Consider the following 24,014-nt stretch of genomic DNA (forward strand, 5'->3'; position numbering starts at 1 on the left):
ACTAGGGCTACAAGAGGATGGGGAACACAAGGAACAAAAATTAAGAAAGATAAAAATAACAAAAGAAACAACGAGCAAACACAGAACAGATAATATTTTTTTTGATTTTTTTAAATAAAGAGTAAACACAAACACACAACAACAACAACAAACTAACACAAGGAAAAGCAAGAAATAAATAAGGAAAGAAAAAACACTTAACTCACCCTACAGATGCTGGGGCACCTGTAGTCCACCACCAAACCACCACCTACCAGGACAAAAAACAATAGTGAAACAGAAAAAACAATTTTTAAACAAAAGCACAATTCGCTGATCGCTTCTCAAAATCAAGCACAGCAAGATACTACACTTGATCTTAGCCAAAAGGCAGAGAAGCGATACCGCAATGCTTTCGGGAGGAAGGTGCCGTTCTCGGGCAGGTCATATTCGATGACGTTTACACAAAACGTAGCTCTGTAAACTGTCCACCAAATATCAAAGATAATGATTTAAAGAAAATCTTGGCATAGATTGGGAGTTGATCAACGTTGGGAATAACCACTTTTGACTGTTACAAAGTAACAAATTGGTAGGATCGGAAGTCACGTGGTCATCTGACCTCCAATCGGAAATGACAGAAAGTGTTTATAAATTAAATCCAGATTAACAGCTAAATCGGAATAATAATATATAAAATACGGGTGGGGGAATCAATTTAGAGATAATAATATTGACATAACATTTGATCTTATATCACATATCTCTGGTAGCGTTGATGCCACAAGGGAACTGAAGCAATTGTCCACTTGGTGGCGCAAGTGTTCCACCGACCGTCGCGTTTTCCATGCAGTCCTGTGTGGTCAATACATCATCAACGCAAATAATATGAACAATAAAAATAGCCTGTCTTTATTAATAATACCGTATATGTAAGTTACTTAGTTGGTGTCTTGTGAATCAACTGGTATGCCAATAGGGTTTATTATTTCCCTGGTGTTTTACAAATGTTCCATCCCGAGAATAAATCACTCTTCTCCCGGGTAACCCGGTATTTTCCGCCAAAACCGGAAGTGTCATTCAAAAGCATTATAACACTTATAAATGTCTGGATTTGATTAGAGCTTTGATCAGCATGAAAATACAAACCTGATGCTACCTGAGCCTGATCAGACATATATTAAATGCATTTTATGAGCCCTACATTAACAACATTTAATGAGCCCAAGCCCCAAAAAAGGCCAAATGATTGTGTGGTTTCCCAATAGGTCCACCAGGTCCTCACTTACAATGACTGTAAAAAATTGTTGCATTTAAACTTTGTATCACCAGTTAGTGTGATGAACGTGATAAAATATATTTGCAATGGGAAGTAATAGCTGGTTTGTTAATTTCATTTTGGAAATGAAATGGTTGTGCTATTGTATTGTTCTGACTTCATGGGGCCTACTGGAGTGAATGGGCTGCTTATTCTCTAACATTATTTGATGCTGTGTGAGTCTGCTGTCTCCTGGCTATCAGCCCTGTCTCTGTGTTTGACCAAAACTGGCTCTCCTTCAGCGCCATGGAGTGCACAGGTATTACGGTTGCTGTCCTTTCAGCACCACAAGCCTTTCACATCTGATGTGACACTGTTGTTGTCTCTATTGGTGATAGTGTGATAGTGGTGCTGGCTACCATAAGCTGTGTAAACAGTGCATTATGTTCAAATCAAATCAAATTGTATTGGTCACATATACATATTTAGCAGATGCTATTGCGGGTGTAGCGAAATGCTTGTGTTTCTAGCGCCAACAGTGCAGTAGTATCTAACAATTCACAACAATACACACAATACACTCAAATCTAAAAGTAAAAGAATGGATTGAAGAAATATATAAATGTTAGGATGAGCAAGGTCGGTGTGGCATAAAATAAAATACAGTAGAATAGAATACAGTATATATATATATATGAGATGAGTAAAGCAAAAATATGTAAACATTATTAAAGTGACTAGTGTTTCATTATTAAAGTGGCCATTGATTCCAAGTCTATGTATGTAGGGCAGTAGCCTCTAAGCTGCAGGGTTGCGTAACCGGGTGGAAGCCGGCTAGTGATGGCAGGTGAGTTACCGCCGCTCTGATATCCAAAAGTTATTTCCGGCTGTAATGTAATAACACAAAAAAAATACTGGCCAATTAATGTAAGAAATAACACACAAAAAAACACAAAATACTGCAAAGTTGCTTAGGAGCTAGAAACAGAGCTGCCATATCTGTCGGCGCCATCTTCAAAATTCTATGTGTCATGTTGTGTCCCATGCGGGTTCTGTCTGTGTGCGCGGCAGCCCGAAGCGCGGCCTGTTTGATTAATTCATAATGTCATCAAAAAGCATTGCTCCTCCTTCACTAGAACTAGAATGGCCCGACTACAGAATATATAATGTCTGGTGTATTAAGTGATGCTATGTTTTCTGTTATTTTTATGTGGTCCTCTGTAGCTCAGCTGGTAGAGCACGGCGCTTGTAACGCCAAGGTAGTGGGTTCGATCCCCGGGACCACCCATATACAAAAAAAATTAATGCACGCATGACTGTAAGTCGCTTTGGATAAAAGCGTCTGCTAAATGGTCTGCTAACAATAAGGTGAATAATATAATAATATTATTCAACTTATTGTTAGATTTTTGGTCCCTCTGAAGGCCTAGGTCCTATAGTCACGGTCTGTTTGTGACGTCAGTGTGTCATGTACTGGAAAAGGGTCTATAACCACTTCCTCAAAATAGTCAGAAAACTCAAGAAATCTGTCATTAATGTTGATGTTTTTGCCGAAGAGATCTTAGTGGTGCAATTTTACATTTAACTAAGATGTTTGTTGCAGTATTTCTCAATGAAAAAATCTGCATGAAAACGACTCGTCTCTCATTTAAGGACAAATACATTATTGAAGAATACCTACTGTTGACCAATAACCCCCTTCCCCTTCGGCTACAGACTTCGGCTTGACTCGAGGAAAAAATGTTGTGTGCCAGAACAGCTGAAAAAAACCTTACCAAAAGTCCTAAACGAAAACAAAATGTTGTCATAATATATGCACAAACGCTTCCGAACTGTTTCGGCTGGGAAGCATGCTGACGCCTTAAAGGCTAACAAAAAGTCTGTCTTACAATGGTTTCAGTAGTCCTACATTGTCACAAGGTATAGATTATACCCCTATTTAGACCTGAAGTAGCAGACAGTCTAAATCCAGATTAGTGACAATGTCGGACTACTAAAACCATTTGTAACAGAATTTTAGCTAGTCTGCCTAGTTAAATAAAGGTTAAATAATAATAATAATAAAATATGTACATGCTAAAATCTCCACTGTAGAACACACAGGGTGTTCACTCCTTAGGCCAACCTTCCTTTCTGTGTCGGACTTCGGCCTCATGTCTGGGGTGGAAAATCTACTTCTGAAAGTACCATGCTTAGATTCATACACAGCCACAGTTTCGATGCAAACAAGACACACTGGTTTGGCATTGGAGAAATAGGATGAATATATTTTAATAGAACAGGTAGGCAGTGGTGGAAAAAGTACCCAATTGTCATACTTGAGTAAAAGTAAAGATACCTTAATAGAAAATGACTTAAGTAAAGTGAAAGTCACCCAGTGAAATACTACTTGAGTAAAAGTCTAAAAGTATTTGTTTTTAAATATACTTAAGTTTCAAAAGTAAACCTAGTTACAAACCCCACCTATATTGTAATTTCAATCTGGTTGGTATAAGATTGAAATGGGAAAATAATGTACCTGTGAACACCCTATGAAATAGCTCCCCAATACCGTCTGATGTATATATTTAATGTATTACATGAATGGTGACCACAGCCCTTCCGACAATCCATTTAAAACGTGTTTGACTGTGTTTTTTCCCACCCTGCTGAATGTATCCAATGTTCCATATCAAATGTGTGTCCTATTATGACACATCTGGCAGTTTCTTCTCTCCATGTTTCTTGGCCTAGTATCATTTTTTACAAAAATCTGTGTTTTTTGGTCACTACCATGTCAGGAAAATAACATGGTACTAGTGCAGCTACCATGGTATTTCCCTGACATGGTATTACAATGAAAAAGATACCACGGTACTATCATGTTTATTGGGTCACTACAGTGGCAGGAAAATGCCATAGTATTTTCCTGCCTTGGTAGTGACCCAAAACACATCATAGTACAATGGAATGTTGTTGTTCATTTTTCTACCATGGTGCATTTTTGTAAGAGCTGTCCTTCACATCGGAGTGCCAATGCTGTCTCTTTGTTGTCCTACTAACAACAGCAGCTAAATAGTCTAGCCTACTATGGCCCTGTCCCTCTGGCCAGGGTAAACAAAGAGGTCATGTTGTGTCTTGTATATACAGTATAGGCCATTTGTTTGGGAGAATGTAAATGGGATCAAATTTGGTTCATATATAGACACTAACTATTCTATTTAAAACAGTTTGTTTCATTTAATTATACACAAGAAGATGTTTCCCAGAACAAATTAATGTACGAAACATTATTTTTCATTACATTTTTGTCATTTAGCAGATGCTCTTATCCAGAGCAACTTACAGGACCAATTAGGGTTAATTGCCTTGATCAAGGGCACAACGACAGATTTTTCACCTAGTTGGCTCGGGATTCAAACCAGCGACCGTTCAGTTACTGACCCAACACTCTTAACCGCTAGGCTACCTGTCACCAGATCAATTAACTTCAATAAAGTCATCCAAATAAATTCATAATCAATGACTAAAATAATGAATCTAGTTTTAAAAGACAATTTAATTAACACAAGTAGTCAATTCATAGCCTGTTTATCATTAAACAAAAGTTGTTTAGTAATATAAAATAATCCACCCAAACTAATGCCGAAAACTGATCATCACACCATCTTTATCTGATATACAGTGCATTCCTAAAGTATTCAAATCCCTTGACTTTTTCCACATTTTGTTACGTTACAGCCTTATTCTAAAATTGATTACATCGTTTTTTCCCTCATCAATCTCACACAATACCCCATAATGACAACGAAAAAACAGTATTTTTGCAAATAGAAAAAAACCCTTTAAATATCACATTTACAAAGTATTCAGACCCTTTACTCAGTACTTTGTTGAAGCGCCTTTGGCAGCGATTACAGCCTTGAGTCTTCTTGGGTACGAAGCTACAAGCTTGACACACCTGTATTTGGGGAGTTTCTCCCATTCTTCTCTGCAGATCCTCTCAAGCTCTGTCAAGTTGGATGGGGAGCGTCGCTGCACAGCTATTTTCTGGTATCTCCAGAGATGTTCGATCGGGTTCAAGTCCGGGCTCTGCTGGACCACTCCTGTGTTGTCTTGGCTGTGTGCTTAGGGTCGTTGTCCTGTTGGAAGGTGAACCTTAGCCCCAGTCTGAGGTCCTGAGCACTCTGGAGCAGGTTTTCATCAGGGATCTCTATGAACTTTGCTCCGTTTATCTTTCCCTTGATCCTGACTTGTCTCCCAGTCACTGCCACTGAAAAACATCCCTACAGCATGATGCTGCCACCACCATGCTCTGACATGCACTGTCAACTGTGGGACCTTATATAGACAGGTGTGTGCCTTTCCAAATCATGTCCAATCAATTGAATTTAACACAAGTGGACTCCAATCAAGTTGTTGAAACATCACAAGGATGTTTCCTTAATGGAAACAGGATGCACCGGAGCTTAATTTCAAGTCTCATAGCAAAGGGTCTGAATACTTATGTAAATAAGGTATTTCAGGTTTTTATTTTGAATACATTTGCTAAAAATTCTAAAAAGGGCTGTTGTGTGTAGATTGATGAGGAAAATGTTTTAACATAACAACCTAACAAAATGTGGAAGAAGTCGAGGAGACTGAATACTTTCCAAAGTCACTGAGTGTACAAAACATTAGGAACACCTTCCTAATATTGAGTTGCATCCCCCTTTGTCCTCAGAACAGCCTCAATTCGTCAGGGCATGGACTCTCCAAGGTTTGTAGAGCGTTCCACAGGGATGCTGGCCCATGTTGACTGCAATGCTTCCCACAGTTGTGTCAGGTTGGCTGGGAGTGGATCTACTCCGAATAGCTTGTTCCATCCGATGCACAATTGGATGGAGATCTGGTGCCTCGGAAGGCCACTGCAGTAAGCTGAATTCACTGTCATGTTCGTGGAACCAATCCTGGACAAGCCTTGTGGCATGGGGCATAATCCTGCTGAAAAAAATCTATTTGCAGATGGATAACTATTGCCATGAAGGGATGCACCTGATTGGCAATTATGTTTAGATATCCTGTGGCATTCAAATGTTGCACCACATATATCAAGGGGCCCAATGTGTGCCATGAAATCCCACCCCACACCACCACCACCAGCCTGCAATGCTGACACACGGCATGGATGCATGTACTCATGGTTTCCTCCATACCCTGGTACAGCAAAACTGACAAGGTGAACACTGATCAGTAAAGTAAATAGATGCCAACATTATACAACACTCCCTTTCCTCTGCACAGTTCTCTCACAGTGAGAAACAATAGGATTACAATAGAGTGTTCTATGCTTTCTTCATTTGATCCAATCCACTACCACTTCTTATGTATACGTTGGTGTCTTTTTAAATTGCCCAATCTGTAGAATCTCGTCTCACAGTCAGTGCAGTAATACAGTGGGGAAAAAAAGTATTTAGTCAGCCACCAATTGTGCAAGTTCTCCCACTTAAAAAGATGAGAGGCCTGTCATTTTCATCATAGGTACACATCAACTATGACAGACAAAATGAGAAAATAAAATCCAGAAAATCACATTGTAGGATATTTAATGAATTTATTTGCAAATTATGGTGGAAAATAAGTATTTGGTCAATAACAAAAGTTTCTCAATACTTTGTTATAATACCCTTTGTTGGCAATGACACAGGTCAAACGTTTTCTGTAAGTCTTCACAAGGTTTTCACACACTGTTGCTGGTATTTTGGCCCATTCCTCCATGCAGATCTCCTCTAGAGCAGTGATGTTTTGGGGCTGTCGCTGGGCAACACAGACTTTCAACTCCCTCCAAAGATTTTCTATGGGGTTGAGATCTGGAGACTGGCTAGGCCACTCCAGGACCTTGAAATGCTTCTTACGAAGCCACTCCTTCGTTGCCCGGGCAGTGTGTTTGGGATCATTGTCATGCTGAAAGACCCAGCCACGTTTCATCTTCAATGCCCTTGCTGATGGAAGGAGGTTTTCACTCAAAATCTCACGATACATGGCCCCATTCATTCTTTCCTTTACACGGATCAGTCGTCCTGGTCCCTTTGCAGAAAAACAGCCCCAAAGCATGATGTTTCCACCCCCATGCTTCACAGTAGGTATGGTGTTCTTTGGATGCAACTCAGCATTCTTTGTCCTCCAAACACGACGAGTTGAGTTTTTACCAAAAAGTTATATTTTGGTTTCATCTGACCATATGACATTCTCCCAATCCTCTTCTGGATCATCCAAATGCACTCTAGCAAACTTCAGACGGGCCTGGACATGTACTGGCTTAAGCAGGGGACACGTCTGGCACTGCAGGATTTGAGTCCCTGGCGGCGTAGTGTGTTACTGATGGTAGGCTTTGTTACTTTGGTCCCAGCTCTCTACAGGTCATTCACTAGGTCCCCCGGTGTGGTTCTGGGATTTTTGCTCACCGTTCTTGTGATCATTTTGACCCCATGGGGTGAGATCTTGCGTGGAGCCCCAGATCAAGGGAGATTATCAGTGGTCTTGTATGTCTTCCATTTCCTAATAATTGCTCCCACAGTTGATTTCTTCAAACCAAGCTGCTTACCTATTGCAGATTATGTCTTCCCAGCCTGGTGCAGGTCTACAATTTTGTTTCTGGTGTCCTTTGACAGCTCTTTGGTCTTGGCCATAGTGGAGTTTGGAGTGTGACTGTTTGAGGTTGTGGACAGGTGTCTTTTATACTGATAACAAGTTCAAACAGGTGCCATTAATACAGGTAACGAGTGGAGGACAGAGGAGCCTCTTAAAGAAGTTGTTACAGGTCTGTGAGAGCCAGACATCTTGCTTGTTTGTAGGTGACCAAATACTTATTTTCCACCATAATTTGCAAATAAATTCATTAAAAATCCTACAATGTGATTTTCTGGATTTCTTTTTCTCAATTTGTCTGTCATAGTTGACGTGTACCTATGATGAAAATGACAGGCCTCTCTCATATTTTTAAGTGGGAGAACTTGCACAATTGGTGGCTGACTAAATACTTTTCCCCACTGTAAGTCTTCTCTCCAGTGTGTAACCGTTGGTGTGTTTTTACGTTGCCAATCGGGAGAAACTCTTGCCATATTAAGAACAGAAGTAAGGATTCTCTCCTGTGTGTGTTCTCTGATTACCTTTTAGCTCAGCTGTTGTTTTAAAACATTTTCTACAGTCAGATCAGTGGTAAGACATCTCTCCTTTGTTTACCTTGGTGTCTTTTTAAATGGCCCAATTAAAAGAAAATCTTTCCACAGTCAGAGCAGGAAAACGGCTTCTATCCTGTGTGTTTTCTCTGATGAACTTTTAGCTGATATGATGTTGTGAAACATTTTACACAGTCAGAGCAGGAGTAAGGCTTTTCTCCTGTATGTATACGTTCATGTTTTTTTAAGTGGCCCATTTGAGGGAAACTCTTCCCACATTCAGAGCAGGAGTAAGGCTTCTCTCCTGTGTGTGTTCTCTGATTAACCTTTAGCTCAGTTGATGTTGTGAAGCATTTCACACAGTCAGAGCAGGAGTAAGGCTTCCCTCCTGTGTGTATATGTTCATGTTGTTTTAAGTGGCCCAGTTGAGAGAAACTCTTCAAACATTCAGAGCAGGAGTAAGGCTTCTCCCCTGTGTGTCCCCTCTGATGAAGTTTTAGCTGATATGATGTTGTGAAGCATATTCCACAGTCAGAGCAGGAGTAAGGCTTCTCTCCTGTGTGCACTCTCTGATGAATTGTCAGAGCCCCTGCTGTTGTGAAGCTCTTACCACAGGCAAAGCAGGAGTAAGACTTCTCTACTGTGTGTATACGTTCATGTGTTTTTAAGTTGCCCAGTCAGAGGAAACTCTTCCCACATTCAGAGCAGGAGTAAGGCTTCTCTTCTGTGTGCGTTCTCTGATGTATTTTAAGCTCAGTTGATGTTGTGAAGCATTTCACACAGTCAGAGCAGGAGTAAGGCTTCTCTCCTGTGTGTATACGTTTATGTTGTTTTAAGCTGCCCAGTTGAGAGAAACGTGCCCCACAGTCAGAGCAGGAGTAAGGCTTCTCTCCTGTGTGTGTTCTCTGATGAACTGTTAGCTTAGTTGATGTTCTGAAGCATTTCACACAGTCAGAGCAGGAGTAAGGCTTCTCTCCTGTATGTATACGTTCATGTTTTTCTAAGTGGCCCAGTCGAGAGAAACCCTTCCCACAGTCAGAGCAGGAGTAAGGCTTCTCTCCTGTGTGTGTTCTCTGATGAACTGTCAGAGCCTGTGATGTTCTGAAGCATTTCACACAGTCAGAGCAGGAGTAAGGCTTTTCTCCTGTATGTATACGTTCATGTTGTTTTAAGGTGCCCAGTTGAGAGAAACTTGCCCCACAGTCAGAGCAGGAGTAAGGCTTCTCTCCTGTATGTATACGTTTATGAATTTTTAAGTGGTCCATACGAGAGAAACTCGTCCCACAGTCAGAGCAGGAGTAAGGCTTCTCTCCTGTGTGCACTCTCTGATGAACTGTCAGAGCCTGTGATGTTGTGAAGCTCTTCCCACAGTCAGTGCAGGAATACAGATTCTCTCCTGTGTGTATTTTTAGGTGTATTTTTAGCTTTGGTAGAATTGGGAAAATCTCCTCACAATGTGGGCAGTGGTGAGACCTCTTAGCTCTGCGATCTTCCAGCTGTTGCTCTCTGGATGTAGAGGATGTCTCAGTGTCACCTGTGAACAGCATAAAAAAAAGTCAATTGGTGTGATATGCACTGAGTGTACAAAACATTATGAACTCTTTCCATGACATAGAATGACCAGGTGAGAGCTATGATCCCTCATGGATGGCACTTGTTAAATCCACTTCAGATCAGTGTCGAAGGGGAGGAGACAAATTAATGAAGGACTTTTAAGCCTTGAGACAATTGAGACATGGATTGTGTATGTGTGCCATTCAGAGGGTGAATGGTGTGTTTTAATCAAATCAAATACAAAAGCTGAAGTAAATACGCACATCCAGGTAATCAAATCCACCATATGCACTGAGCTTGTCTGACAGGTTGAAGTGCACTAAATACTAAATAAATGATAAGCGTACCAGAGAGTCTGTTGTAACGTTTTATTGTTAAGCCTTTATTACAGCAAAGACTAAAAACAGTTGCATTGATTCGTGAATGCAATTTCCGAAATGGAACGGTTTATTTATTGTTTACGCTAATGAATCAAGAGTTGCTTTGTTATTTTGAAACCAAAAATGCTTGATTGCATTTCAATGGCTTGCATGCTGTGTGATGACATTAACAAATGAATGATTGATACAGTAGCCTATATACAGTGTGCAAGAGTATTCCAAGATAAATATACAACACAGGGAATTAACGATCAATGGAAACAGTTGTTTTTCAGTTCAACATCTGTTTAGTATCTATGTAGGGGTTCGAGTCTGGGACTCATAGCTACATGTGGCAAGTTCACATTGGTCCAAATGGTCTATACATTGAGCCTGAAATGGGATACTTGGTATTTGGCTATTAGCCCAATTTTATTGCAATGAATTCTAATTGGTCAACCACAGGCAAGGCTTGGGTATAAACTACATCCTGTCTCTTTGTTCGGTGGAGAAAACACTGAGGACAGGGAAGAATAAACATCTACAATCTACTTTCCAGCATAACAATGATTGGTTCTTTTTTGAATAAATATATTTTTCTCCCCCTAATTTGCTTTGGGGTCTGTGTTATTGAAGAATAACATCAACTGCTAACAAGTGCATTCAGAAAGTATTCAGACCCCCTTGACTTTTTCCACATTTTGTTACGTTGCAGCCTTATTCTAAAATGGATAAAAAAACTAATAATCCTCAGCAATCTACACACAATACCCCATAATGACAAAGCCAAAACAGTTTTTTTTTTAAATGTTGCTAATATGTTAAAAATAAAAAACAGAACTACCCTATTTACATAAGTATTCAGAACATTTGCTATGACTCGAAATTGAGCCCAGGTGCAACCTGTTTCCATTCATCATCCTTGAGATGTTTCTACAACTTGATTGTAGCCAATCCTTGGTAAATTCAATTGATTGGACATGATTTGGTAAGGCACACACCTGTTTATATAAGGTCCCACAGTTGACAGAGCATGTCAGAGTAAAAACCAAGCCATGAGGTCGAAGGAGTTGTCTGTAGAGCCCCGAGACAGGATTGTGTCGCGGCACAGATCTGGGCAAGGGTACCAAAAAACGTCTGCAGCATTGAAGGTCCCCAAGAACACAGTGGCCTCCATCATTCTTAAATGGAAGAAGTTTGGAACCCCCAAGACTCTTCCTAGAGCGGCCGCCCGGCCAAACTGAGCAATCGGGGAGAAGGGCCTTGGTCAGGGATGTGACCAAGAACACGATTGTCACTAACAGAGCTCTAGAGTTCCTCTGGAGATGGGAGAACCTTCCAGAAGGTCAACCATCTCTGCAGTACTCCAGCAATCAAGCCTTTATGGTAGAGTGGCCAGATGGAAGCCAATCTTCAGTAAAAGGCACATGACAGCCCACTTGGAGTTTGCCAAAAGGCACCTAAAGACTCTCAGACCATGAGAAACAAGATTCTCTGGTTGGATGAAACCAAGATTGAACTCTTTGGCCTGAATGCCAAGCGCCATGTCTGGAGGAAACCTGGCACCATCCCTACGGTGAAGCATGGTGATGGCAGCATCATGCTGTCGGGATGTTTTCAGCGTCAGGGACTGGGAGACTAGTCAGGATCAAGGCAAAGATGAGCTGAGCAAAGTACAGAGATACATCCTTGATGAAAACCTGCTCCCGAGCGCTCAGGACCTCAGACTGGGACGAAGGTTCACCTTCCAACAGGACAACGACCCTAAGCACACAGCCAAGACAACGCAGGAGTGGCTTCGGGACAAGTCTCAATGTTCTTGAGCAGCCCAGCCAGAGCCCGGACTTGAACCCGATCGAACATCTCTGGAGAAACCTGAAAATAGCTGTGCAGCAGCGCTCCCCATCCAACCTGACAGAGCTTGAGAGGATCTGCAGACAAGAATGGGAGAAACTCTCCAAATACAGATGTGTCAAGCATGTAGCGTCATACCACAAAATACTCTATAATCGCTGCCAAAGATGCTTCAACAAAGTACTGAATCCATTTTTCATTTTTTATAATTTAGCTAAAATGTCTAAAAACCTGTTTTTGTGTTGTCATTATGGGGTAGTGTAGATTGACGAGGGCAAAAAAACAATTTAATCATTTTTAGAATAAGGCTGTGACACAACAAAATATGGAAAAAGTAAAGGGGTCTGAATACTTTCCGAAGGCACTGTATATGTTGGGGTCAATGAAGGGTGGATAGGAACTTGGTGCATGGAAAGTTACTGAGGGAGACAAGGGGAAGTGCAGAATTCATCTTCTGTTCCTAAGGAGGGAGGCAAAGGGCAACAGTCTAGTTTCAGTTCCTGATAAGGCAGGCCAGTTGCGGAACTAGGGAGGAGCAAGGAATCTGGCTCGAGGTCATGTCAACAGATGAAGTGAGTAGAAACCTCTGGGAGGGGGCCCAGAGGGGCCCACCACAACGACCCTCCTACTACAGTCCTATCTCACACGCATACACTTTCACGCCCACGAAGGTTCTAGCATCAGGCAGGGCCATGACTACACCAGTGAGATGAACCAATTAAGTTCCTGACTAGCATCAGAGATGTATTGGCTGTCTAGATGTGGAAGGAGTTGACCCCGCCTAGTTGGAGGTTATAAACATATGTGCTTATGTAATCATGCTTTGTCTTTGCAGCTGTTTGACCCTGTGGGTGAATAAACTTAGTTTGAGCTTTTCCTAGATGTCGTTTGAGTTTTTACTCTGTTTGTTCAGAACCTAACAGAATGCTTAATAATGAAAAAGGTTCATAACAAAAAATAATCTAACGGGCAAAATTATGTACGCGATGTGCTTTATCTATTACCTAGTGCACAAGTTGACTACAGGTCTTTATTTAAATAGTACTAATATTCAAAGCCCAAAAAACGTCACTAAGCAGAATGCTAACAAAATGCTAACTAGTATTAAGGAATCATCATAGAGAACACTAACTAAATGCTAACGAGTGCATTGCTAACATTTTGTACAGTTTCTGACCTCAACTATACAAGTAACTCAAAAGCTTCTCACAGTTTGCTGCACGCACAAACCTAATATTCTCCAGCAAGGCTCTTGATCCAGGAGGGAATTCTCTGCTGTTAGCAAGGCTCTTGATCCAGGAGGGAATTCTCTGCTGTTAGCAAGGCTCTTGATCCAGGAGGGGATTCTCGGTTGTTACCAAGCGAATGCTTGATTTTGGAAGAAGCTATCCACTTAGCTAGATAGCTAACTAACTACTAAATTAGCAAAACAAATGGGAAACTGCAGAGCATTTCGCACAATGTAGACTGTTAACGTAATAGTTATTAGATATCTAGCTGGCAAACATTTAGTTGTGAATTCCATACTGTAATTAGATCACCTGGCGCATGCTGCATGACAGAGAGTGACTCACCAGGCTCCGGTCTCTTCTCGTTGACTGGGGACTACCGTAAGCTACATAATAATGTGACGTAATGTTCTTTATCTCATAACGTATTGCACAAGTTGAATGCAGGTATTTACTTAAAAAGTAGCTACAAATATTCAAATGAATTAAAAAAAATACTTCAAAGAAATAGTTTCAACTGTACTGAAAACCCATCCAGTGGCTTTTTCCAAATAACCTCCTATCCAGTATACCGCCCAAGCCTAGTAACTACACAGACTCATTTCATAGAAGTTCTAATTACTGGCAGTTTGTCTACTTCACTTCTTTAGTCTACTCTCTGATCACTCCAGATAGCCCAGTTAATAAAACACATGCTGGCAATACTGGTATTTGTGTATTTTGGTTCTTTGGTATTTTATTAGGATCCCAATAAGCTGTTGCAAAAGCATCAGCTACTCTTCCTGGGGTCCACACAAAACATGAAACATGACATAATACAAAAAAATTATAAACAAGAACAGCTCAAGGACAGAACTACATAAAAACATTTTTAAAAGGCACACGTAGCCTACATGTCAATACATACAAAAACAATCTAGGTCAAATAGGGGAGAGGCGTTGTGCCGTGAGGTGTTGCTTTATCTGTTTTTGAAAGCAGGTTTGCTGTTTATTTGAGCAATATGAGATGGAATGGAGTTCCATGTAAAAGCAGCTCTATATAATACTGTACACTTTCTTGAATTTGTTCTGGATTTAGGGACTGTGAAAAGACCCCTGGTGGCATGTCTGGTGGGATAAGTGTGTGTGTAAATTGACTATGCAAACAATTTGGGATTTAACACAATGTTTCTTACATAAAGAAAAAGTGATGCAGTCAGTCTCTCCTCAACTCTTAGCCAAGAGAGACTGGCATGCATAGTATTTATATTAGCCCTCTGATTACAATGAAGAGCAAGATGTGCCGCTCTGTTCTGGGCCAGCTGCAGCTTAAATAGGTATTTTTATACAATTTTTGATATTTTATGGGGGGGTAGATCAGCTTTAATGTTGCAGATAGATTGTAACTTCCATCAATGTAATTGTCTGCATCACTTCCAATCCCCCAAATATATATTTTTCACAAATATATATAATATATACAGTGAGGGAAAAAAGTATTTGATCCCCTGCTGATTCTGTATGTTTGCCCACTGACAAAGAAATGATCAGTCTATAATTTTAATGGTAGGTTTATTTGAACAGTGAGAGACAGAAAAACGCATGTCAAAAATGTTATAAATTGATTTGCATTTTAATGAGGGAAGTAAGAATTTGACCCCCTCTCAATCAGAAAGATTTCTGGCTCCCAGGTGTCTTTTTATACAGGTAACGAGCTGAGATTAGGAGCACACTCAAAGGGAGTGCTCCTAATCTCAGTTTGTTACCTGTATAAAAGACACTTGTCCACAGAAGCAATCAATCAATCCGATTCCAAACTCTCCACCATGGCCAAGACCAAAGAGCTCTCCAAGGATGTCAGGGACAAGATTGTAGACCTACACAAGGCTGGAATGGGCTACAAGACCATCGCCAAGCAGCTTGGTGAGTAGGTGACAACAGTTCAATTATTTGCAAATGGAAGAAACACAAAAGACCTGTCAATCTCCCTTGGCCTGGGGCTCCATGCAAGATCTCACCTTGTGGAGTTGCAATGATCATGAGAACGGTGAGGAATCAGCCCAGAACTACACGGGAGGATCTTGTCAGTGATTTTATTTTATTTTACCTTTATTTAACCAGGTAAGCCAGTTGAGAACAAGTTCTCATTTACAACTGCGACCTGGCCAAGATAAAGCAAAGCAGTGCGATAAAAACAACAACACAGAGTTACATATGGGGTAAAAAAAACAAAGTCAAAAAATACAACAGAAAATACAGTGGGGGAAAAAAGTATTTAGTCAGCCGCCAATTGTGCAAGTTCTCCCACTTAAAAAGATGAGAGAGGCCTGTAATTTTCATCATAGGTACACATCAACTATGACAGACAAATTGAGAAAAAAAAATCCAGAGAATCACATTGTAGGATTTTTAATGAATTTATTTGCAAATTATGGTGGAAAATAAGTATTTGGTCACCTACAAACAAGCAAGATTTCTGGCTCTCACAGAACTGTAACAACTTCTTTAAGAGGCTCCTCTGTCCTCCACTCATTACCTGTATTAATGGCACCTGTTTGAACTTATCAGTATAAAAGACACCTGTCCACAACCTCAAACAGTCACACTCCAAACTACACTATGGCCAAGACCAAAGAGCTGTCAAAGGACACCAGAAACAAAATTGTAGACCTGCACCAGGCTGGGAAGACTGAATCTGCAATAGGTAAGCAGCTTGGTTTGACAAAATCAACTGTGGGAGCAATTATTAGGAAATGGAAGACATACAAGACCACTGATAATCTCCCTCGATCTGGGGCTCCATGCAAGATCTCACCCCGTGGGGTCAAAATGATCACAAGAACGGTGAGCAAAAATCCCAGAACCACACGGGGGGACCTAGTGAATGACCTGCAGAGAGCTGGGACCAAAGTAACAAAGCCTACCATCAGTAACACACTACGCCGCCAGGGACTCAAATCCTGCAGTGCCAGACGTGTCCCCCTGCTTAAGCCAGTACATGTCCAGGCCCGTCTGAAGTTTGCTAGAGTGCATTTGGATGATCCAGAAGAGGATTGGGAGAATGTCATATGAAACCAAAATAGAACTTTTTGGTAAAAACTCAACTCGTCGTGTTTGGAGGACAAAGAATGCTGAGTTGCATCCAAAGAACACCATACCTACTGTGAAGCATGGGGGTGGAAACATCATGCTTTGGGGCTGTTTTTCTGCAAAGGGACCAGGACGACTGATCCGTGTAAAGGAAAGAATGAATGGGGCCCATGTATCGTGAGATTTTGAGTGAAAACCTCCTTCCATCAGCAAGGGCATTGAAGATGAAACGTGGCTGGGTCTTTCAGCATGACAATGATCCCAAACACACCGCCCGGGCAACGAAGGAGTGGCTTCGTGCATTGAAGCATTTCAAGGTCCTGGAGTGGCCTAGCCAGTCTCCAGATCTCAACCCCATAGAAAATCTTGGAGGGAGTTGAAAGTCTGTGTTGCCCAGCGACAGCCCCAAAACATCACTGCTCTAGAGGAGATCTGCATGGAGGAATGGGCCAAAATACCAGCAACAGTGTGTGACAACCTTGTGAAGACTTACAGAAAACGTTTGACCTGTGTCATTGCCAACAAAGGGTATATAACAAAGTATTGAGAAACTTTTGTTATTGACCAAATACTTATTTTCCACCATAATTTGCAAATCAATTCATTAAAAATCCTACAATGTGATTTTCTGGAATTTTTTTCCTAATTTTGTCTATCCTAGTTGACTTGTACCTATGATGAAAATTACAGGCCTCTCTCATCTTTTTAAGTGGGAGAACTTGCACAATTGGTGGCTGACTAAATACTTTTTTCCCCCACTGTATATATATATATATATGTAGGTTATATACAGTGGGGAGAACAAGTATTTGATACACTGCCGATTTTGCAGGTTTTCCTACTTACAAAGCATGTAGAGGTCTGTAATTTTTATCATAGGTAAAATCCAGAAAATCACATTGTATGATTTTTAAGTAATTAATTTGCATTTTATTGCATGACATAAGTATTTGATACATCAGAAAAGCAGAACATAATATTTGCTACAGAAACTTTTGTTTGCAATTACAGAGATCATACGTTTCCTGTAGGTCTTGACCAGGTTTGCACACACTGCAGCAGGGATTTTGGCCCACTCCTCCATACAGACCTTCTCCAGATCCTTCAGGTTTCAGGGCTGTCGCTGGGCAATACGGACTTTCAGCTCCCTCCAAATATTTTCTATTGGGTTCAGGTCTGGAGACTGGCTAGGCCACTCCAGGACCTTGAGATGCTTCTTACGGAGCCACTCCTTAGTTGCCCTAGCTGTGTGTTTCGGGTCGTTGTTATGCTGGAAGACCCAGCCACGACCCATCTTCAATGCTCTTACTGAGGGAAGGAGGTTGTTGGCCAAGATCTCGCGATACATGGCCCCATCCATCCTCCCCTCAATACGGAGCAGTCGTCTTGTCCCCTTTGCAGAAAAGCATCCCCAAAGACTGATGTTTCCACCTCCATGCTTCACGGTTGGGATGGTGTTCTTGGGGTTGTACTCATCCTTCTTCTTCTTCCAAACACGGCGAGTGGAGTTTAGACCAAAAAGCTCTATTTTTGTCTCAACAGACCACATTACCTTCTCCCATTCCTCCTCTGGATCATCCAGATGGTCATTGGCAAACTTCAGATGGGCCTGGACATGTGCTGGCTTGAGCAGGGGGACCTTGCGTGCGCTGCAGGATTTTAATCCATGACGGCGTAGTGTGTTACTAATGGTTTTCTTTGAGACTGTGGTCCCAGCTCTCTTCAGGTCATTGAACAGGTCCTGCCGTGTAGTTCTGGGCTGATCCCTCACCTTCCTCATGAACATTGATGCCCCACGAGGTGAGAACTTGCATGGAGCCCCAGACCGAGGATGATTGACCGTCATCTTGAACTTCTTCCATTTTCTAATAATTGCGCCAACAGTTGTTGCCTTCTCACCAGGCAGCTTGCCTATTGTCCTGTAGCCCATCCCAGCCTTGTGCAGGTCTACAATTTTATCCCCGATGTCCTTACACAGCTCTCTGGTCTTGGCCATTGTGGAGAGGTTGGAGTCTGTTTGATTGAGTGTGTGGACAGGTGTCTTTTATACAGGTAACGAGTTCAAACAGGTGCAGTTAATACAGGTAATGAGTGGAGAACAGGAGGGCTTCTTAAAGAAAAACTAACAGGTCTGTGAGAGCCGGAATTCTTACTGGTTGGTAGGTGATCAAATACTTATGTCATGCAATAAAATGCAAATTAATTACTTAAAAATCATACAATGTGATTTTCTGGATTTCTGTTTTAGATTCCGTCTCTCACAGTTGAAGTGTACCTATGATAAAAATTACAGACCTCTACATGCTTTGTAAGTAGGAAAACCTGCAAAATCGGCAGTGTATCAAATACTTGTTCTCCCCACTGTATATGTGTACAGTGGAAAAATACAGCCCGCCTAAAGCGGGGTGGGACTTTTCCTCTGATGTGTGTGTATAAAAGATGGACTCTGAACTTGAGAGGGCAGAGCGCTCTCAATGAATAAAGGCTGACCATTGCAGAATTGGGTCATTGTTTAATTTATTTAAACTAGAGATTTACACCTCGGGAATTATTCAAAGATTTAAGAAGTGTTTGACTTCAACCATTGCGATAACAATTCTCGTGACAATAACCTACATACTTATCAACTTAACTAGATCTTTCCTTATAGCACTCAACCACACGACTGGACAATAATCAAGATAAGACAAATCTAGAACCTGTAGAACTTGCTTTTTAGAGTGTGGTGTCAAAAATGCAGAGCATCTATTCTGGACAGACCTCTCCCCATCTTTATAACCATTGAATCTATATGTTTTGACCATGACAGTTTACAATCTAAGGTAATGCCAAGTAATTTAGTCTCCTCAACTTGTTCAACAACCACACCATTCATTACCAGATTCAGCTGAGGTCTAGAACTTAGGAAATGATTTGTACCAAATACAGTGCTCTTAGTTTTAGATGTTCAGGGCCAGTTTATTACTGGCCACCCATTCCAAAACAGACTATACTGGCATCATCCATGCAAGTCTCAGTAGCATGAAATAACATCTACCTTCCCATTGAAACAGTTCATAATGAAACAGTTGTACCGCAACTTTTCATGCACAGTGGAAAGTTGGAATGAACCTGCTCTTACCATGAGAAACAGATTTCCCAATCTTCTCCTCCTTTTCTTCATCTTTAATGTTGACATTCAGCTCCAGTGTTTGACTGCAGTCTTCCAGCTTCACTGATGCCATCTCTGGTACCTGCGGTGCAAACTGGACTCGACTGTCAATCAGGACCCAGTGACTGTAGGTTTGGACTCAGTGTGGAAGGAGAGAGGCAGGCTGGGTTTGTCCTCACTGTTGATGTTACAGGCCTCAGACTTAATCCTAGTCGGCCTGTAGTGATAAAGAGAAACAGACAACAGTCTTGACAGTTCTGGAACTTTCTTCCTCAAAAAATATATTATATTTCTTCTTGTTCAATTACCTAATTTCAACAGATCAGGGAGCTAAACAATGACAAAACAACATTTATTCACAATAGACAAGTGCACAAAAATTACACAAAGCAACTGCAGAAATGAATAAATGACTGAAAAACGATTTAGGACAAGGTTACAGTTTGTTTTAGGCAGCACTATGAGCTATTTTCCTTAATAACCTTATCTTCACTGTATTTTTTCACTCAAAAATAATAATATTCACGGACGGCCAGGGACACACGCCAACACTCAAACGTCATTTACAAACGCAGTATTTGTGTTTACTGAGTCCGCCAGATCAGGGGCAGTAGGGGTGACAATGCGTGATATTGATAGGTGCGTGAATTGGACCATATTGCTGTCCTGCCTCAGCATTATAAATGTAACGAGTACTTTTGGGTGTCAGGGAAAATGTATGGGAGTAAAAAGTATAACTTTTCTTTAGGAATGTAGTGGAGTAAAAGTTATCATAAATATAAATAGTAAATACAAATCCCCCAAAACGACTTCAGTAGTACTTCAAAGCCTTTTTACTTTTACATTTCAGTCATTTAGCAGAAGCTCTTATCCAGAGTGACTTACAGTAGTGAGTGCATACATTTTTCATACTGGTCCCCAGTGGGAATCGAACCCACAACCCTGGCGTTGCAAGCGCCATGCTCTACTAACTGAGCCACACAGGACTACTTAGTTACTTTACACCACTGCCAACTGTATTTCCCGTTCACACCATAGTAACAATTATAGATAAAGATAGAAACAACTGAACGTGTCTGAATATTGCTACACATGTAGAAAACTGATAAACATTACATTCAACTTCAAAACAGTAGTGCAACCGTGAAATTGTCTCTCTCTCATGCACCTGCACTGCTACCCCATTCATAGACGCTAACTGCTTTAGTGCCTCTTGACGATAGTATCTTCTGACCGGGGGAGTTTTGTTAAGAGCCTCAACATTAACACGCATCGCTTGCGGTATGTTTTTGGAAACTTTCATATCAGCTAAATATAATTTTCAAAACACAAAAAGGTTAAATTACTACACACCTTTATAGGGTTAGTGTTCCCACATGGTCCTATCTCCATGTTACAGCACTTGTTTACGGAAGACAGACGGAAGCCATAGGCCCTGTGCTAATTAGCTATCTAGCGTGCTCCCAACACCTGTGTGTAAGCTAACTGGGGAGGAAGTGTAGTTTGTCAACTGGAGGCACACACAGTGTATGGATCTGTGTAAAACTGCTACAGTAAGTGTATCTTTATTTTAAAGATTAGTTCTGGCTGACATGAAAGATAAGGGGCATATTAGCATACGGTTGTGAAATTGATAATTATTGACGTTTCTCAATGTTAAAACAGAGCATCGGAATTGTAGTTTACACAGAGCCAAATGTGGACAAATGTAATGGCTGAAAACCCTACATACAGAGAAGGGATTTTGAGAGCTACTGCACTGCCGGCACTGAAGTCTGTTAAAGGGCACATAGCAGCTATTTCTCAATGCTTGAAACACATATAATAGTAACTTACAGCACCCCCAGAAAAACATTCCCAAATTACAAACTCATAAATCCATTTTTATAATACTGTAATATTGTTCTAAAAGTTGGGTTTGAGGTTCTCCAAATCAAATACTAAAACGTATAGTCCAACTTGGTGCGCACCAGTTTACCATGGACTGTAGGCTACAGCAGGCTCACCGTTTACCATCTGGCTTTAGGGCCTTTCCGGCCGTCTTCGTGGTTATATGCGGGGAGCATAAATTGTAAGCTAATAAATACTTTTCCAAGTCAGAACTCATGAATATTTATGCAATAAGGCCAGAGGAGGTGTGTTATATGGCCAATATACCACGGCTAAGGGCTGTTAGGCACGATGCACTGCCTGAGTCGCCTAATTGCTATTATAAATTGGCTACCAACATATATATATATGTTTTGTCATACCTGTGGTGTACTTCTGATATACCACGGTTTTCAGCCAATCAGCATTCAGGGCTCGGACAACCCCGACCACCCAATGTATATTTACTACAGTAAAATAATATACTGCACCAACTACATAAATATCTGATAGGGGCCATTATCTTCTAAGTGGACTTTAAACGAACATCAAAATGGACGACGCCATTTTAACAGCTCGTAAGATTATACATTTTTACACAAAACCAATAACATGTAAAACGAACACAGAAATCTCAAATTGATTTGTTATTAAATTACATTGACGAAATTATGTACATTCATTCAGACAAATCGCAAATCTCTAGCTATGTGACTTGTAAAATAGTTTTTATCACGTTCTTTCACTCACTTGGTTTGACACAAAAAGAACACATAATAACCAAATGGGAGAATACCTTGACGTATTTGTTAACTAGCATGTTATGACATGTTCTTTCGATATTAGAAAGTTTTAACGTGCTATTACATACCTGTAGTAATACATTTGAAACGGACACAAAGTTGTCGTCTTGACAGCACGTCTGGCGCATTCTTTATTCTGAATAATGTGGCGCGCCAACCCGGAACTTCCTGTTCCCCCACTACCACAGTGCAACAACGACATCTATTGGACTGATGGACTAACTGCCTCTTCTTCTTATCTAGTATAATGACGTTCACGTAATGTGTATGCCTCCACCTACTGTTCGGTTAGTAAACTGGATAAAAAATAAATGTCCATTGCGGAAAAGGAGGACAAACTGCATCACACAAAATAAAAATATATTTAAAAAAGTCACAGTCCAATCCAAATCACATCCCTACACAGGTTCAGGGGCCTTGGAGGGCGGAACATCTCCAGTCAGTATTCCCTGCAATCAGTGGAAACTCCTTAGAGGAGGAAGGGGAGGACCATACTCCTCAGTGAATTTCATACAAAAATATTAATAGTGAAACATTTAAAAAGTTATCATTTTTAGATAAAACTATAAAAAAATATATACATTAATATTTCACCAAATAATTGATTAAAACACACTGTTTTGCAATGACAGCTAGCTTCCGTCCACCTCTGGGTACATTGACTTCAATACAAAACCTAGGAGGCTCATGGTTCTCACCCCCTTCCATAGACTTACACAGTAATTATGACAACTTCCGCAGGACATCCTCTAACCTTTTGCAGCATGAACTGACATGTTGTCCACCAAATCAAAGGATCAGAGAATGAATCTAGTACTGAAAGCATAAGCTACAGCTAGCTAGCACTGCAGTGCAGAAAATGTATTGAGTAGTTGACTCAAAGAGAGAGAAAGACAATAGTTGAACAGTTTTTAACAAATTAATTTCTTAAAAAATGAAGGAGGAGCAAGAGAGAGAGATATTTTGTCATTTTTTTCAGTTTCACTTACTTAGCTAGCAAATGCAAATGGTTAGTTTTGCCTACTCAAATACCCAGCTCAAACAGAGGGATGCTATGTTAGCTAGCTGGCTATGACTATCCAACACTGGAACTCTTCCAAGTAAAGGTAATCTTTTGGTTTTACAAATGTATTGCCAGCGGGGCCCGCCGGTGTAACTGCTAAACTGCTTACTGACTGTACACTGTACTGCATGATTGTAGCAGGTTTACTAACTTGTTAGTTCTATTAGCTGTGTTGACTATGACATTACTTTAGCTAATATGGTGACAACGATGTAGGCTGTATGTAGCGGTTATGATATGATGGTTTGGCTTGGAAAGGTTTTTGTGTTGTTCACAAATGAAGGAAAATTTGTGAGAGGAGGAGAGCGTTTAGATGCAAGAAGGAATACAACAAACTGTTTGGCTATGAAAGTGTTCACGTGTGATCAGGGTGTATTCATTCCGCCAATTTGTTGAAAACCGTTTCTTAAACGGAAGCAAACGGAATGAAACAGGGATAAACATACCTGAATTTGTCCAATAGAAACTTGTTTGCAAGTGTTGGACAAATGATTACACCATAGATAAGCTAGATGCAGGCAAGAGGGGTCCTCTGTAGTTCAATTGGTAGAGCATGGCGCTTGTAACGCCAGGGTAGTGGGTTCGATCTCCGGGACCACCCATATGTAAAAATGTATGTACGCATGACTGTAAGTCGCTTTGGATAAAAGCGTCTGCTAAATGGCATATTAAATGCAATATTAAATAAAT

At 40.7% G+C, this 24,014-nt stretch overlaps 1 pseudogene; it reads right to left on the reverse strand.

Moving 5' to 3' along the window:
* Positions 1–211: 211 nt before the first annotated feature.
* On the reverse strand, positions 212–382 carry LOC121559725 (annotated as a pseudogene).
* Between the last annotated feature and the right edge of the window lie 23,632 nt (positions 383–24,014).

The sequence above is a fragment of the Coregonus clupeaformis genome, unplaced genomic scaffold (genome assembly GCF_020615455.1).
Source record: "Coregonus clupeaformis isolate EN_2021a unplaced genomic scaffold, ASM2061545v1 scaf0850, whole genome shotgun sequence".
NCBI lineage: Eukaryota > Metazoa > Chordata > Actinopteri > Salmoniformes > Salmonidae > Coregonus > Coregonus clupeaformis.